The 14,688-nt window shown below is 34.2% G+C and overlaps 1 non-coding gene across 1 annotated transcript; it reads left to right on the forward strand.

The window, feature by feature from the left end:
- Positions 1 to 1,310: 1,310 nt before the first annotated feature.
- LOC141620567 (small nucleolar RNA R71) lies at positions 1,311 to 1,417 on the forward strand. The gene has a single exon (XR_012531993.1). It is a non-coding gene; the product is annotated as a small nucleolar RNA R71 (small nucleolar RNA).
- Positions 1,418 to 14,688: the final 13,271 nt, after the last annotated feature.

Genomic DNA, 14,688 nt, shown 5'->3' on the forward strand with positions numbered 1-14,688 from the left:
GTACATGGGATAAAAAAACTTCCCGGATCTTTGAGCTTTAGAGGGGAACTTCCTTGAAGAATAGCACTACTCAATTTGGTAAAGGCAATAGTCACCAACTTTCGGATGGATTTCTTCTTGGTAAGAATATCTTTTATGTACTTTGCATAAGCTCGAACATGATTGATCAATTCCGTGAATGGGATTGAGACTTCTAAGTTCTTCACAATTTCCATGAACTTTCCAAGTTGCTCATCAAGCTTAGGATTAGCTTGGCGACTTGGAAATGGAAGTCTAATCACAATAGGCTTCTTAACCTTCTCTTCATTCTTTTTCTTTGAAAATTCGTTGGTAGTGGGTTCTTCTTCCGTAGAGTTCTCCATAACTCCTTCCTTGCCACTAGTATGCACAATATCTTTATCAATTGGCATCTTCGGCCCCTCATATCTTGTACCGCTCCTCAAATGGATAACACTAACCATCTCAAGTCTTGTGGCCGGGTTACCTTGAGGAGATAATTGCCCCTTTTGACTTTGGGAGCTAGAAGATGCTAATTGGGTCATTTGAGTCTCTAACATTTTGGTGTGGGTAAGAATGTTGTTGATGGTGATTTCCTTAGCTTGGCTATCTTTATGCATTTGGGTGAAGAATTCTTGTTGGTTCTTTTGCATTTAGAGGACCGCTTTTTGTACATCAAAGCTTTGGTCATTTGATTGGTTGTAGGAAGGTTGATTTTGATAACCTTGGCTTTGGTTGAAAAAGGGTCTTTGAGCTTGGTTTCTCATTGGAGGTGGAGTATATGTGGGTTGAGGGTTTTGAACATTTTGGCTCTTATATGAAAGATTTGGATGTAATTTGGTGTTCTCATTATAGTAGTTGGAATAAGGGGTACCACTCTTGTATACTTGGAAAGCATTTACTTGTTCATTTGTTACCCTAAATTCGTTTTGATCATGTCCCAAGGTTCCACAACTTTCACATACTCCATTTGGAATTGAGGATGATGCCACCATAGCATTAACATGTTGTTTGGGTGATTTGGAAGCTTCATCAAGCTTAGCCATGGCCTTCTTGAACTTCAAATTGATGGTGTCGATATGAACACCTAGTTGAGCACCCAATTGAGTGATGAAATCTACCTCATGCTTTCCTCCTCTTGTGGCCTTTCGAGGCCTACTATATTGGAAATTATGAACCGCCATTTCTTCAATTTTGGCCCATGTTTGATTGTCATCAATTCGGTAAACCTCCCATTGGCTCCCATATTAAGAACATTGCGTGAGTCATCATATAAGCCGTTCCAAAATTGTTGCACAAGGAACCACTCACTAAGCCGATGGTGTGGACAAGAACGACAAGTGTCCTTAAATCTCTCCCATGCTTCATATAATGATTCCTCATCCCTTTACTTGAACCCGGTGATTTGGGCTCTCAACATATTAGTCTTCTCCGGAGGATAGAATTTCTTGTAGAAGGCAAGTGCTAGCTTCTTCTATGAATAAATACCAAGGGTAGCATTGTCTAGGCTCTTCAACCATTGCTTTGCGGTACCGATCAAAGAAAAAGGAAACAATACCCATCGGATTTGGTCTTGAGTAACTCCGGTTTGAGAAATTGCATCACAATCATCACAAAAAGTATCCATATGTAAGTGAGGATCTTCACTAGGCATCCCTCCAAATTGACTTCTCTCAACTAAGTGTATGAATGCGGATTTGGCAATGAAATTACCGGTTAAGTGTGGTGGTGTGGGAGTACCGTTTGGGAGGTTCTACTCGGTTGGTACGGAATGTGATGAAAATTTAGGCATTGTAGGTTGATTTTGGGTGGGTTTGGAATTGGGTTATCCTCTCCTTCTCTTGCAAAAGGATTAAAAAACTCAATGTTATTTGGTTGAATGTCCACAATCTCACCAATACCTACAACTCTTAAAGTACCTCTAGCAACTCTTCTATTGTTTGTTAAGGCCCTTTCAATCTCGAAATCAATAGGTAATAAATTACCTTGTGATCTCCTAGTCATGCAAAATATCAAACAACTAGAAAAGAATTAGAACAACCTTGAGGAGATTGACTTCCCCAAGGTAAAGAAAGACACAACTAAAAACAATTAACAAAAATCAAATCAATTGAACACTGTCCCCGACAACGGCGCCATTTTTGGTACGGGTTTTTAAAACTCGTCGTCAAAGCTACCAACCAAAACAATATTTATAACTTCACAAACTACTCTTAGTAAAGAGGTAAGTAAAGATCGGATCCCAAGGGACGGGTATCGATTAAAGATTTCAATTACAAGTAGCCATGTCTTAGGTTGTCACAAATTTGGTTGAGGTGAGATATAATCTAAGCTAATCAACAAGATGAATGTAAATTAATGAAAGCAAAGTAAAGTAATTTAAAGGGGTTTGTAAACAATTGATTAAAGGTACTAGGGTGTCATGGTTTCATAGGGGAATCATGGAAATAGATCATACAAACATGTTCTTGAAAGAAATGTAGATTCATATACACTTTAAACATACTCATATATGTCTAAACTAATTTGTCATAAAATTAAAACGGATTTTATGCATGCAAACAATATAACAAAAGAGAAGAAATCATATCCTTACATAGATGTTTCGGTTTTATAGGGCACAAAAGAAATCTCCTTTTCTTTTGTTCTTGAGCTTTCCTTATGGATGAACAAGATCTAAGTTTAAGATCTCTCCCCAAGCTTTATACCCAAGGCTAACTCTTAATCTAATTAATATTATTTGATCTAGTATAATATTAATCTTATGAAAAATTGAACCAAAATATTTGGTATTTTAGCTCTCAAAACCGGTTGAGAGAAGAGGAGAGGAAGAGAGAATTATTTTTATCTCTCTAAAAATAATTATGTTGAGTGAATGAATAAATTATCTAACACACTATGCATATAGTGAAAGATAAAATAAAAAGGAAAAACAACCCTTGTTCTTTCCAAGGGAGAACCGGGTAGGGGAAGGGAAAATGGCCTATGCATGGCCTTTGTGCTCTTACACAAAAGGTAATAGGTATGCATGCCTATATTAGAGAAATGATGATCAATTCCACTAATTTAAATTAACACAATATGTTAATTATTTCCCAATATTTCGGTCCACATTGTAATATGGATTCCATATTATTTTTGTCAAATGTCAATATGTCACATGTCATATATAACATAAATTGTTTATGTATTTTTAACATATTAAAAATCAACGTATTAATAAAAATACGTCATATACAAAATTGACTTAGTAATTCATAATTACTCGTACCAAAATATTTTACCGTTTATAAATCGCATTTATAATAATTCATTCAAATCCAATTGTTTCTTTAAACAATAATTTCATCCGAGTAATAATTTGATTACTCGGATCAGTATCTTATTTAATCATATTTCAATTTGATACGTAAATTTTACTTCCAAAATCGTCCGTCAATTTTTCAAGTAATTTAATTAACTCGTAACATTATACGATTAATTAAATGATCAATTAAGAGTATCGCCCTATAGGTATGACCTAGGGGTCAACTGATCACCACCGTCACACGACAGTAATGTCAAACTCTAGTCACCAATCATTACCGATATATGTTGACCAGGTTGACAAGTAACAATATTACTTCCCAATTGTATTCTTTAAAATGAGATTTAATAATGATATTTAAATCATGTGATCGCACTATTGTTGAGGACACATTTCCCAACAATCTCCCACTTGTCCTCGACAAGTGTGCGTCACCAATTCTCTTGTCCTATTACTATCTCCCACTCAATGCAAGGTGTCTTTCGGTCGTACTTGCAAGTGATCATATCGAGAGTGGTTTCCTCGATCTGGAGAATAACCGATTGACCGGATTTATCCACTCTGGATACCTTCCGAGCGTGGCCACGCATTTACAATTCATTACTCCTCGAGTGGCCCTGAGATATTGTTATAACCTGACAAGGGGATGGACAATTCCTATCGCACTCATTCCCTTCGACTAGCCACACCATCATAACCCAAAATATGCCCATTTGACCCCATTTACGAAGGTCGTAGTAACACAAATCAAAGTTAATCAAAATCTGTGCCATCTTAGGTGAATAGTCTTTAGTCAAAAGAATCGACTCATTAGAATACTATAGCAGCTCTCGCCACGACCAGGCTATATAAATTTGCAGAACTCTATAAGCGGTCATAAGGCCCGACAAGGTGTTCCTAACATCTGCCTATGTGATCGACTAGTCATCTCACATGACCGTATGGCACTTGAACTTGCCATCAATCGCATCACACTCTAGTCACTTCGAGACGTCACCTCATACAAGTGACTATGGGCGAATACAATGCTAATCCGTGTTCACTTTAACGGGGTTCAACGTTGTCTCTACAACCCGTTTGGATGTAACAAAGTATAATAAAATAGTTTTAAAATAAAACTCGAACGACAAATGCGATTATCACACATGAATAGTCAATGCCTGATTACTATTTCATGTTCTATAATCTAATTTGATCTTGTACGTAGTTGTTCATTTCAATTCAATTGAAATGACATGACTCATCATGTTTAGCCTTTGAGAAGGCTTTGGTTAGTAAGTTTTATCAATTTCTTGTACCTTACTCAACCTTACTACATACTCGTTTTCCTTTGTAATGTATACATTTGCATCACAAAACTTTCTGAGTACGTGTCGAGATCCAATCAAGACATAGGCCCTCTTAGCCTAAGAATAGCTCCCACTTGTTTTCACGATTAATGCGGGACTCTTCCTTCTTGCACATCCCATGATTGCAAGTGTACTCAATTTCCGTTATAAATATCTCTCATTGTTCTTTATTGCCTAGAACGATTCTAGAAAATCTACTTCTTAATTATCATAACCACAATGGTATCTTAACCATCATAACCACAATGGTATCTTAACCATCCTAATGTGTTTTGATTATGGTTTTGTCGGAAACCATGCGCAACCTCAATTGTCAATTGTCACTTGTGTAACACCCTTACACAAAATTGCATCATAAACACTTTGCATTATAGCCTTAATGCTTCTGCAAGCACTTAAGGACAATCTTTATGGCGTACTTGGCAAAGATTACTTAAATTCGATTTTGAAAACAATTCATCATACTCAAAGTATATGAAGTGTTACACATCATTATTCATTTAATTGATCCGCAGAAGAAGCAAATGGAATCAATCAAATATGTTCAATTTAATTGAACTAGTCATGAATCTTATCAACATAAGACTTCTTCGACGATATCATGTGGATTTATTTTCATAAATCCGGATATTCAAGATGTATTATAATACTCCAAAAGTCTTAAATCATTCTCAATGATCAATATGTTATCCACATATCGGACTAATTAAAATTTCCGTAACTCCCACTAAACTTCATGTATAAACACAACTTCTCGACTTATCGAGAAAAGTTTTATAACATGATCAAAACATTGATTCCAACTCATTGATGTCTTACTTAAGATCCTCTCTTAAGTTTCACATTATCTTAGGATTGCAAGAATCTTATAAAACTCATGACATGTATTGAATACATTCTTTCTATTGAAGAAGTGGGTTTTAGATTCACTCGCTATGTATTTCATAATCTCATAATGAAACACAATCCCTAAGAAGATCCATATAGACTTAAGCATTTCAATTAGCGCAAAACACTTTGCCACCAACCAAGCTTTGAAATCTCTCTTTATTAGTGCAAAACCTTTGTCACTAATCAAGTCTTTTAATTCGGATTCTCATGGCTCTAAGCCTTGTTTTGAGTTGTGACTTGAACACTCTTATGTAAGTCATTTGTTGATTACTTTCTAGAAGTAATCAACTTGAATCAAACAATTTCTTTTGTAAGTTATAAGCTCTTTACTTTCTTAAAAGTAGCATGAATTCATCATCTTTAACAAGTGACAAATTTAACCTCCTAGGTTTTAAAGAAACAACGTCTTACACAAAACGTTTTAAAGAAACAACGTCTTACACAAAACGTCTCATGTAGCCAACAAAGACCAGTTTCTTGCGACATAACATTCTTTGTGGCTCTTGTATGAATAATTTCTCCCACTCTGTCTTTTAAAAATAAACTTGTATTTTAGAAAGACAACTTCATGAGCCGCAAACCCGTCGTACTCGTGAAAATTGAAAGGGAAAAATGAGCATTTGTTTCTTGTGAAAACTTACAACCATGGTACCCTTACCATTTCATATCTCATATGATTCGATTTAGTGGAAAAATAATTTAGACAAAAATGACAAAATCCCCAAAAGGATCAAGTAACTCAAAGTAACTTGATTGAAATCCAAACCATATCGAATAGCGTTTGATTTCTTATCTAATCACACATTATTCCATAATGCATGCTAAGAGAGATTAACTTGTGATACTATATCACATGTCCTTTGGCTTATATCAAAGTCTTCACTTTGGTAATCCCATCACGACTTAAATCGTGATTCCTTGAACTCTTTGAAATTCTTCAAAGATTTCTCTATTTACCTTATTAAGTGAACATATTAGCGTCAACTTAAATCGTTGGTAAAAGAAAATGATCAACCTATTTTGGATCGATGATTTACAACCTCGATCTCCTTTTTAACCAAAAGGCACGAGACATCTTGCTTTGAATACAAGATACGCATATACCATTAACAATCTAATGGTTTCAAGAGTACTCGATAACTCTTTGCGTTCATCATTCCAAAATTTAAGGTTTAATCTTGGGTTATCAATTTGAGTCTTACATCATCTTCATGACATATCATTCTAGTTTGGTTTAGAATATAATCACCTTGATGATGGGCTAGCCATACATCAAATCATGGTGTAAAGGGTTACAAAGGTGAAAACCTCTTTTGTATCTTAACAAGTTTATATTCTTATTTAGAGTTTATGCACTTAATAGTCATAATTAAGTACAACTTTAAATCCAAAAACTAGATTGAGTACACAATTACTCTATCTCTCGATATTATTGTTGCTAGTCGTCATATTCTAATCATCCTATGTATCAAGTACAATGATGAAAACCTCCCTTGGTTTCTAATATTGACGAAGTAGTACTAGCAAAATTTTATGTTTAATCAAATAAACAATTTAAAGAAGAAGGTCCCATTAGATGTCCCACAACTAATCGGATAATTCTTCACAAATTTGGGGTAGTTTCCATTCTCGTGTCCAACATTTAAGACAATGGAAACTTTATCGGTCGGGATTGATAGGTTTAGTATCGTCATTCCTCAATGACTTTACTTTTAACATTACCTTGTATCAATTCCATTTACTTCTTGAACCTCTTCCTCATCTTAACAGTTTAAGAGAACGCTCCCACTTAATTCAATGAGTTTTTGCTTTGAGAAGCAAAAATGAATTCACGAAGATCACTCTTCATTTGTTCGTTTTAGTCATAACACTTTCATTGAGGTGGTTGCGTTTATGTTGGTCAATTATGAATTCTTGACAAAACTAATTACCAAATCGCTTCAAGGTACTTAATTCAATTAAGTATATGAATAATAATCCATTGTAAGTAGATGTGTTAGTCAAGTATCAAAAACCTGTTTGATAATGAACAACTTTTAATCTATACTCTTTACAAGAGATCCTTAACAATGGTTCATTTGAGGTTTTAGAAGAAAATTCAAATTTTGTCTTTAGTTACGATGTTTTAATGGAGATTTGTATCAAAATCGAAATGATATCGTATATGAATTGTGGTAAAGAAATAGAACAATATAAAAAACGGAATAGTGGAAAACTTAACATTTATCGTTTTAATAATACTTGTATATAACAAGTAAAGCATTTACATAGTGACCTCTACCCAACTATGATAAATGATTCCAAGATCCAAATTCATATTAACTTGGGCACGGTGTGGCCGATGAAACCCTTATCAATATAACTCGGTGGATTAACGCTTTAATCGATTCTACTTTTAGAACTCTTGGTCGATAATATTACATTAACATATATCTTTAGCCCAAAACACATTCAACAAGGGGACGGTGTGGCCGATGAAACCCTTATCGAAAAACTTTTGTTGAGTTCAATCCAAATTTCGAATAAATGTGTCCATGATCCAAACCCACATTAACTTGGGCACGGTGTGGCCGATGAAACCCTCATCAACATGAATTCGGTGGATTAACATTTATCACCCACTTCCCCTACGTAACAAGGTTTGTACCCGGTGTGGCCGAGTGCACTCCCTCACGAAATAGGTTTTCATGGTTTCTACTATTTGGTAAGGCTAAGTCTCAATTGATTGTTTTAGCGAGAGGTCATGTCAATTTATTATCTATCACGTTTTAAGTGAACTAAAGCGGTGAACTACGATAATTCTAATTGACACGGTCGATAAACTCGATAAAATGACAATGCATGTTTAGTTATGGCGATTTAGCGATGCATGTGACATAAAATTAAATGCAAGCATAAAGATAAATAAATCCTAGTATGGCCTTCCTAAAATAGAAAACTATTTAACTATTACATATTCGGAAACCAACTCCATTGGTCCCTTGAACTTCGGTTGTGGCACGCATCTCGAGGTAACACCGTCTTTATTATCGTCATTCTTGAAGAAATCCGTCTTTGGGAACTCCGGAATGAATAAAATTACATAATAAAATACATAATTCCTATTATACATTTGTAACTAAAATAAAATAAATCTATTAAATTACAAAACGGTGATACGAGATCACAATAAAAATACAACCGAATCGATATTCCCATACATTTCGGGAAATACCAATTAAAATCTAAGGCCATACTAAGTAAAAATACATAATTCAAAATTACATAAATTAAAATTATGACAATCATAAAGAAAAATGCAGCATTATAATATGTATGAACATGCTCAATTTTTATGCTAAATCGCCTTTAAATTGCCAATATCGTATATTACTCGGTTTTTACGGATTTGCGTGATTTCAACATTTTATAATCACAAATATGCATAAACTCATATTTATGCACTAGTTAATTACCCTAACCACTTAGGACTCAAAATATAGTCTTCACTAATAATTTGACCATAATTAACTTTTATTTACAAAATTGTTCATAAAAGGACTAAAAATACAAAAATAAGCTATTAAACTTCAAATAAATCCAAAAATTTCAAATAAATTCAAAATTCAAAATTTAAAATTCATGAACATTCTGGAAAAATCCATGACACTCATAATGTTCAAAATCTTATGTTAAAAAAATTTCGAAATTTTTCCGGAAAAACAATGTTGCGGTTTATCGATATTTAATAAAATAATCATAAGAACATGGAAAAATTATTTTCATTAACTTTTCATCTTTAGATCTGAAAAATATAATAAAATGCAACATTAGACGTTTTTCCTAAGTCATAGATTATATTTTATTAATTTTCACTAATAATGTCACTATTTATGTCATTTTTCTTCAAAAATTCATAAATCATGCTAAAAGACTTCTTTATAGCCAATTATTTTACACACACCTTGTAAAATTGCATGTGACAACATATAAATTTTCTATGACCAGATTCGAAATTTAACTCATATTAACCTATTTTTCTCTTAAATCCGAATTTAATGATGAAAAATTCATTTTTCGAGCATAACAAGTCCAAAAATTATGAAAATTTACAGGTTATCTCAAAATAATATATGTAACAACATATCCAAAAACCAAGTGAAAATTCGAAGTATAGCTATTTTTAGACCAAAAATGACATTTTTACTCATAAAATCACATTTAAATGCCATTATTGTAAATTATGAACAATAAAAATCCGAAAAATTAACCAAAATATCCTAAAACACTTTAGGACCAGAAATATTAACATGCATGTATTTATTTCGTGATATATCATAATAACACAAATTTTACAAGTTTTATTTGTTATTCATATAACTCGGAAAAACTTTTAACCAATTTGCATGCAAACAACCGTGGCTCTGATACCAATTGAAAGAAATGTAGATTCATATACACTTTAAACATACTCATATATGTTTAAACTAATTTGTCATAAAATCAAAACGGATTTTATGCATGCAAACAATATAACAAAAGAGAAGAAATCATATCCTTACATAGATGTTTCGGTTTTATAGGGCACAAAAGAAATCTCCTTTTCTTTTGTTCTTGAGCTTTCCTTATGGATGAACAAGATCTAAGTTTAAGATCTCTCCCCAAGCTTTATACCCAAGGCTAACTCTTAATCTAATTAATATTATTTGATCTAGTATAATATTAATCTTATGAAAAATTGAACCAAAATATTTGGTATTTTAGCTCTCAAAACCGGTTGAGAGAAGAGGAGAGGAAGAGAGAATTATTTTTATCTCTCTAAAAATAATTATGTTGAGTGAATGAATAAATTATCTAACACACTATGCATATAGTGAAAGATAAAATAAAAGGAAAAACAACCCTTGTTCTTTCCAAGGAGAACCGGGTAGGGTAGGGGAAGGGAAAATGGCCTATGCATGGCCTTTGTGCTCTTACACAAAAGGTAATAGGTATGCATGCCTATATTAGAGAAATGATGATCAATTCCACTAATTTAAATTAACACAATATGTTAATTATTTCCCAATATTTCGGTCCACATTGTAATATGGATTCCATATTATTTTTGTCAAATGTCAATATGTCACATGTCATATGTAACATAAATTGTTTATGTATTTTTAACATATTAAAAATCAACGTATTAATAAAAATACGTCATATACAAAATTGACTTAGTAATTCATAATTACTCGTACCAAAATATTTTACCGTTTATAAATCGCATTTATAATAATTCATTCAAATCCAATTGTTTCTTTAAACAATAATTTCATCCGAGTAATAATTTGATTACTCAGACCGTATCTTATTTAATCATATTTCAATTTGATACGTAAATTTTAATTCCAAAATCGTCCGTCAATTTTTCAAGTAATTTAATTAACTCGTAACATTATACGATTAATTAAATGATCAATTAAGAGTATCGCCCTATAGGTATGACCTAGGGGGTCAACTGATCACCACCGTCACACGACAGTAATGTCAAACTCTAGTCAGCCAATCATTACCGATATATGTTGACCAGTTGACAGTAACAATATTACTTCCCAATTGTATTCTTTAAAATGAGATATAATAATGATATTTAAATCATGTGATCGCACTTTTATTGAGGACACATTTCCCAACAGTTCTCAAATAGAAGCAAGCACTTATTGTTGTGATGGAATCGAGTTAGTGTATATCTTACAATCCCTAGGAAGATTTGGGTCCCGGAGCTGAGTCGATCAAGACTTTACAACACCTACCAGTTGACTTAATTCTTCGTATTCAACTCTATGCATGGTCTGATGAGGCTCGAGTTAGTTTATGTCTTACAAGCCTCATTGAAAAGATAAGAGATGGGTAAAAAATGCAAGGATTCATAGGCTCACATTTCATCAAACATAACATGTGCATATCTTCAAATCACAACAAGCAAGCAATTTAATTATAATAACATATTAGATTAAGCATAGATCAATCCCTATGTTTGTTTCCCCTAATTCCCCATTAACCCTAGCTAAAGGACTACTCACTCATGATCAAGTTTAACATGCTAATAAGGTTGTCAATCATACTAACAAAACAAAACATTATGAATAAATGATGTGATTAACAATAATTAAACAAGGGTAAAAGGGATTATACCTACTTGAGATGATCCAATTAATAAAGCAAAGAATAATAGAAGTAATCTTGATGATTGATGGTAGGTTGTCAATCCTCCAATAAACCCCAATAATCTTCTAATTACCCAACTAAGAACAATTGAGAGATTTAAGGAAAGATTAAGATGTGATTAATATTGAAATATGTATTACAACTTTGATTAAGACTAAATTAAGGAATTGATTATGATATGATTAAGATGACATGATAATATAGGTAGCACAATAGGGTATTTATACTAAAATTAAGTACAAGGATTAGGGTTACTAAGGGCTTAAATGACTATTAAGACCCGAAGAAAAACATAACAATCTATCTAATCCCGAGGGACATGCGCGGATCGTGCTGCAACTCCCACCAGGATCCACTCGTCCTCTCCTGAAGCACGGCTGGTCCTGTAAGAAGATCTGCTCGGATTGTCTAGGAGAAGCTCGGATCTTACCTCAGGACGCTCGTCCTGAGCTCAAGCCGCTCGGATTGTGGCACAGGGTTCTCCTCTTGTTTGGCTCCTTAACAATCCGCGGGGATCGTGTTGGGGATACAAGTATAGATACCCGTATCCGTCGATATTGGAATTTATAGGGAACCCGACAAACACCCGATGATGATAGGACACATGTATTCTTTAGTTGTCATTGTCATTATTTGGAGCTCGTTTTACGATGTAGAATGGGCGTCATCGATGAAGTATTTTATTAATTTAAATGATATTTAAATTAATGTTTTTTTAAGTGAATTCATTTTATTAATTTAAATGATATTTAAATTAAAGCCTTTTTTAAGGTGATTTCAATTTATTTTATTTTGTTTTGAATTTATTTTCTTGAGTTTATTTTATTGAAAATAAAATAAATATTTGATTTGAAAAATCATTTTATGAGTATATTTGATTTGAAAAATCATTTATTTTAATGTGTTAATTGATTTGAAAAATCGATTTAAAAATCGAGAAAAACTCGTTTTTAAACACACGTTTTTGAGCTCGATTTTAGCTCGGTTTTTGATCCCGTTTTCTTTACGAGTTGGCACGAATATCGAGTACACTAACCAACCTAAGCCTCTACCCATCCAACCCAGTTCGAACCCCCTTAACCACGGCCCAAATCCCATCCCAAACACCCCCCAAACAGCCCGCATACACAAAGCAGCCCCCCTGTTTCGCAGCTCAATCCCGAGCCCAAAACCCGCTCCAAACGCCACCTAAACCCGTGCCCATTAACCCTACACCATACCCTAGTATCCTACCCATATTACCTTACCTTAACCACCAAGAAAGCCCCCCATACGAACCCTAGAAAACCCACCAAAGCAGCTGGACAGCAGCTATGCTCAGCCGAGCCCGTCTGCCTCTCCTCCCTTTTACCCTACTTTAACTCCCTATAAATACCCACCCTTCACCATACATTCATTCCTCTAAGTTCTCCATACATACTACCTTAACTTACAAGCTTTAAACCCCAGAAAAAAACCCTAATTGCCTCCCAAAAACCCTCCACAAAACGGACATACAAACTGAGAATCAGTTTGTGTGTCCTCTTGAAAACCTTTCGTTCTCCCTTCAAACCTCCATCAAAATTCGAGTTTCTTGTTCCAAATTAACCATACAACATCCATATACACATTAGACAAAGATTTACGAGCCAAATTGCCCTTGAGAGTACACGAATTATCTCGAAAAACAGAGTGTTATACACTCTGTTTTCGCGGCTTTTCCTGTCTGTCCAGTTCTGTTTGTGCTCGTTTTTCGTGCCCAATAACTCAAAACGAGCAGGGATTGTTTTAAGATCTCTGTTCTCCTCTCTTTCTAGTTTTAAAAACATCTTTTAAATCGAATTTTCACCGTGAAACGAGTGAGAAATTGCAGTTTGAAAGTTGCTGTCCAGATTTGCAAAAAAACGTGTTGTTTGCTTTGTTCCTTCGTCGACGACGGCCTCTCGAGATAAAATCTACGATCGATTACGACCCAAGACGGTGTCAACGATACATGTAGGTTGAGGGTGCATCAAATCCTCCTCTTTCTCCCTTTTATTTCGTTTTTTATGTTTGTTTTTTATAGTTCGTTCTTGTTTGTTTATCGTTTTTGTTTATCGATTGTTCTCATTAACTATGAAACTAGTTTAGTCCGAGTATGAGTTAAAGTACCACCATGAACACCCGCGTTGACTTGAGATGGGAAAGAAACCGCTACATCAGTCGGTCGTACACCCCCGTCTCATTTACATATCCTCGTGTTCAAGGTAGGACATAAATAAAACGAACTTCTAACTTCGCTCCTCGTTTTTGACCCTGTGTTTGTTTCGGCCAATTCGACACACCCTAGGACCATTTACATGTTAGTATGACCTCTGATTGTTAACATATGACTTATTTAGGCGACATTCGATCATTTAAATAACCTAATTAGACATGTTAGGGTGCTTCGACATAGCTTTTAAAATCAATCGACGATTCTGTAACTTAAATTGAATGCATCTCGCTCTTTCACCTAATTTCTCGCTAGTATAAGAGTGCGTGATTTTCACCTTCTTATTGACACTAGATGAGTTAAATTAATTAGCGAATTTGACCTAATTTGACCCCTTTAGGCCGTGTAGAATGCGCGTTTGCAAGGTATCTTTTCAAATCGATCAACGTCGTTTCTAACTTGTTTTCTAATTTGTTTCGAGCTCGTTTCGCAATCAATTGATCTAACTAATGAACCTGACCTAGGACCTAGGGTAGCCGTGTTTGGTTTGGTCGTGGTTTGGCCGTGTCCTTTGATCTTTCTTGTTTCGTTTGTTTTGCATCGTTTGTTCTTTATTGCTTTATCACTTGTAATTTATCGTTTGTTCATCGAGTTGTAATTTTCAAGTTAGTTTTCTTTTATCGAGTCAAAACCTCTTTCAAAAACCTTAGTCTTGTTTGGTTAGACGGTTGTGCCCCAATGCAAGTGAGAGCGTAGTAAATCGCATGTTGTTTAAAGCAACA

Source organism: Silene latifolia, chromosome 1 (assembly GCF_048544455.1).
Source record: "Silene latifolia isolate original U9 population chromosome 1, ASM4854445v1, whole genome shotgun sequence".
Taxonomy (NCBI): domain Eukaryota; kingdom Viridiplantae; phylum Streptophyta; class Magnoliopsida; order Caryophyllales; family Caryophyllaceae; genus Silene; species Silene latifolia.